Here is a 5220-nt window from a genome sequence, read left to right as displayed (position 1 = left end):
CCTGGAGAAGGGAATGGCTCCCCACTCCAGTATTCTTTTCTGGAGAATTCCATGAACAGAAGAGTCTGGTGGGCTATAGTCCATAGGATCTCAGAATCAGACATGTCTGAGAAACTAACACACACACATACATACACACACGTACCTCCCGGTGTAGCCACTAAGCTTCGGGAGCCAGATACTACATGCTGCAACTAAGAGTTCACATGCCACAGAGCCACACGCCCATCCCCTCTAATCTTCCCATTTTGCCTCCTAGGCCAACCAGAACTTGTGTTAGTCATATGTTTTATGTTCTGTATAGTGTGATGTTTTGATCTCTGGCCGGTGAGAGACCACCCCTCCCAGGATTAGCCATTCTTAGAGATAGCAAAAGGTATGCTATCTGGTACGCAGACAGCTGGGTGCACAGCCCTGCCTTAATCATGCCAGGGCCAGTAGCCGGGCAACTAGAGATCACCACTAGAGCCCAAAGTCCACCGAAATTATTCAAACGATTTAATCCTAAACTCTTCACCCAGCCCTGCCTTGCCTTTCCCATGCAAACCCCATGAGGGCTATGACCTAGTACTCCCTGGCCCACACCCATCCCCACTGCTCCCTGACCAACACCTGGTGCTGCTCAGGTGTTGTGTAGTGAGCCACATCTCTTGTTCCTAGAGAGAGTATGAGTAACTTTAAACTTGGTTTTCAATGACATCAACTACTCCGTAACATCACTCAGTCAGCCTCTTAAATTAAGACCCAGACACAAAACAAACCTCTCCATCCACTCATTCTAGACCTGTTTCTGACTCCACTCTTGCATCACCATCCCGTTACATTCAGTCCCTGCATCTCCCTCCCTGCTCCCTCACCCTGACACTTGATCTTTGACCCCTGCTTTCTTCCTCTCTCCTCACCCAGTCCCTGCCTCAATCCAGCCCACACTCAGATGCCTTTTCACTCTGAGGAAAGGCACAGGGCCTGCATTCAGCATCTGTTCCCTTGATTGCCGTATCACCCCTACAAAGTACCTACAGCCTGGCCCCATTCACCCATGCACATCACCCTGACTTTGTTGCGCCCAGAGGACTGGTTCCCATCCAGCCCCATTCCTGTTTCTGTCTGCTCTGGCTCTCTCCTTCTCTGTGACCTTAAACAAGTCAGACAAATGTTTTACCTCCTGCTCAGAGGCAGATGAAGAATGTCCCGCTTCACAGGTGATTTGTGAGGACTCGTTAAAAGTTCCTGAAGTGTTTTGAGAACCTGCCTGATCTCAGGCAGGGAAAGCAGCTTTGACATCAGGGCTGTGTATGTTCAGAGTAAACACGGCAGCTCATTACAAGCTCTCAAGACTGGCTTCGGAAACTTTCCCAAGGTAGGAAGGGACAGAGATGAAACTATGGTGTGGTCAGGGGTCACTTCAAATGCCACATGCAAGCCGCTTTAGCACTGTGATCCTTCTTCTGTCCAGAGTGGTTCCAGTATAAAAAGAGCATTTATTCTGACTTCCTAATTTTGAGGCTTTCATGCCACAGTGTGGATGAATGAATCCTTTTTATGGTAAAGAAAACAACTTATGGGACTTTCCTGGTGGTCCAGTGGCTAAGACTCCACATTCCCAATGCAGAAGGCCCAGGTTTGATGCCTGGTCAAACTAAAAGTTCACATGCAACAGCAAAGATTGAAAATCCTTCATGCTGTATATAAGACCTGGAGCAGCCAAATAAATATATAAATTGAAAAAAATAAACACTTAAAAGAAAGCAAGTTTATGACAGAGTTTTCTTTAACATTATTAAAATTTCTCTTGTCTGTTTAGCTGAGAGAAATCACTCATGAATTTATATCTGTAAATATGCCTTTGAAGTGACTGCAAATCTAGTTCAAAGTATATCACATAGTAGAAATGTAAGGGACACTAAGCTGACGCTTCTCCTAGATCCCTCCATAAGACTTCCTATGTAATCATTTGAAACAGGAGGAAAGATTCATGTCTGCTGTGGCAGGGAGCGTGAGACATTACTTTTTAATTAAGATCAGGAAGGCGTCCAGGAGGTTTATAAGGCTGTGGACAAAGGCACCTGTAGCCTGCCTTTTCAAGTGGTGGGATGAGAAGACAGATTAACCTTCTGCTCCTCTCCCTTTTTAATCTTTACCATGTAACTTCACAAAATCAACCTCAAAAAATAAAAAAGGCAGAAATTAACTGCCATGGTTTGAATGTTTAGTCATTCCATTCAGTCAGTCAGTCATGGCTGACTACCTGTGAACACACGGACTGCAGCATGCCCGGCCTCCCTGAACAGGTAATTGGTCCCAGGGCTTGTTCAAACTCATGTCCATCAAATCAGTGATGCCCTCCAACCATCTCATCCTCTGCCATCCCCTCCCCCTCCTGCCTTCAATCTTTCCCAGCATCTGGGTCTTTTCCAATGAGTCATTTTTTCACATCAGGTGGCCAGAGTACTGGAGCTTCAGTTTCAGCATCAGTCCTTCCACTGAATATAAAGGACTGATTTCCTTTAGGATTGACTGGTTTAATCTCCTAGCAGTCCAAGGGACTCTCAAGAGTCTTCTCCAACACCACAGTTCAAAAGCATCAATTTTTTGGCACTCGGCTTTCTTTATACTGCAACTCTTACATCCATACATGACCACTGGAAAAACCATAGCTTTGACTATATAGAGCTTTGTTGACAAAGTAATGTCTCTGCTTTTTAACATGCTGTCTAGGTTGGTCATCATCTTTCTTCCAAGGAACAAGTGTCTTTTAATTTCATGGCTGCAGTCACTATCTGCAGTGATTTTTGAGCCCAAGAAAATAAAGTCTGTCACTGTTTCTATTGTTTCTACATCTATTTGCCATGAAGTGATGGGACCAGATAAACTTCTAGGACCCACAGCAGATTTTCCAACCTGGGGATCTGGCAAAGGGACTGAGAACTCCCAGGGAATTTGAATGTTTATGTCTCCCTCAAATTCATATTTTGAAATCCTAATTCCACAGAGAATCGTCTTAGGAGGTGGGGCCTTTGGGAAGTACTTAGTTCATGAGGGTGGAGCCCTTGTGAATGGAATATGTGTTCTTATAAAAGAGGCTCCAGCAAACTTTCTAGCTCCCTCCACCAGATGAAGACACAGAGAAAATCTGGAACCAGAACCTGGTCAGCTAGGAACTTAGAAGAGGACTCTCACAAACCATAACCATGCTGGTGCCTTAACCTTGGATTTCCCAGCCTCCAGAACTGTGAGCACTTTCTGTTGTTTATAAGCTACCTGCTTATTTTGTTATAACAGCCCAAATAAACTAAGACATCAACAAAGATACTTTTCTGCTCTAATCTTGAGCTAGCTGGGTAAGATAATTTGGCAGGGAGAGATAAGAGGGAAGAAATTCAGAAATGTCAACAGTTAATTCAAGCTAGATCCAGCTGGAGTCACTTCCTTCGGGCAGAACAAGCTCCTCTATTGAGTGTAGACAAAACTCCTCAGAATGAAAAGAAACCCAGCCTGTGTTTGTATACACCCAGAGAAGCACCTTGCCTCCATTGCGGGATCACTTTGGGGAAAAAAAACACAACTAAGTGTTTTTCTCTTTTAATTGAAGTATGGTTGATTTACAATGTTGTGTTAATGTCTGCTACACAGCAAAAGGACTCAGTTATACAAATACCTTTTCTTTTTTATATTCTTTTCCATTATGGTTTGTCCCAGGGAAATGAATATAGTTCCCTGTGGTATACAGGAAGACCTTGTTGCCCATCCATTCTATAGGTAATAGTGTGTATCTACTAACCCCAAACTCCCAGTCCATCCCTCCTCCATGTTTCCCTTTTTGATGTTTGTTTTTCTTTCTTTCTCTGTCCTCCCAACGCTCAGTTTTCTGAACATGCTGGTGAGACCCAGGGCAATCACAACTTTAGGCTGACACAACTTCATCTCACTTACAGGGGAAGTCATTTCTAGGATATTATGGAAGAAACTATTTTCCATGGCCCTGAAAATAGCTGACTACTGCAGAAGCCCAGCTCCCAGACAAAGAGGGGCCCACACCCTGGGTCCTATCTGAAGCACAATGTCCTCTAGCTCAGGTCAAGTGGGTTTTGTGTCACTTGCACGTAGACTGAGGCGTGTGCAGCCAGGAAGATGATCAGAAACAGCCTCTAGAAAGAAGTCTATCTAGTATGTGTGGCTCACAAAGGAGGCTTCATTCTGAGGGGCTGGCCAGGGATGGTGAATCCAGGTGTGAGATCACTGGACACAAGTGAAGAAGAGCAGAGGAAAGAGCCTGATTTTAGTCTGGTTCTATGACTGCTCTCTGAGAAATTTCAGTCATGTCTCTTAACCTACAGTAGGTGGTTTGTTTGCTAAGTCATGTCTGACTCTTGCAACTCCATGGGCTTTAGCCTGCCAGGCTCCTCTATCCATAGGATTTTCCAGGGAAGAATACTGGAGTGGGTTGCCATTTCCATCTCCAGGGGATCTTTCTGACCCAGGGATCAAACCCAGGTCTCCTGCATTGAAGGCAGATTCTTTACTGACTGGGCTACCAGGGAAGCCCTAACCTCCAGTAAGGGGCCTACATATGAAGAAGTTCTGTTCTGTGAGTTCATTTGTAAATCCAATTTTGTTCTTAAGTCCAACAAAGTTAGTCAAGGTACTCAACTAAAGCAATCAGCTATATAGTACTGTACTGTAACAGATTTATAAAACTTTTCTCACAAGTCATATATAAAAAACAAATACAAAATAAACATCTCTAATCTTACAGTACAGTTCTCTAATCTTATAAGTACAGTAGTACAGTACAACAGTTGGCATACAGGGACTGGCATTGAGGGAACAAGCAAAAAGAGTTACTGACTGGAGGAGGGAAAAGAGGTGGGAGATGGTAGAGCTTGTCAGCAGTAGGAGAGGGTGGGCAAACTCTTCATCACACCTGACATTAATGACACAAGTTCTGGTTCCTTGCTGGAACCAGATGCATGTTTACATCTTTGAAAGCTTATAGCTTGAATACTCATATGTAGGAGACTTATTATACTTCAGCCTCCATTTCCTTGTCAGGGATACAATAGCAGTCTCTTCCTCAGGTGTTAAAAAGGCAATATGTGATGATACACGCAAGGGGCTTAATGTAATACTTAACACAGAATAGAGGCTCATTTTACTTCCTCTACTAGAATTATAGCTACTATTATTTATTATTTACCCAAAACAAAGATAGGGTGACTG

Source organism: Dama dama, chromosome 18 (assembly GCF_033118175.1).
Source record: "Dama dama isolate Ldn47 chromosome 18, ASM3311817v1, whole genome shotgun sequence".
Classification (NCBI taxonomy): Eukaryota; Metazoa; Chordata; class Mammalia; order Artiodactyla; family Cervidae; genus Dama; species Dama dama.
The sequence above is the reverse complement of the archived record's forward strand: the minus strand, read 5'-3'. Positions refer to the sequence as shown.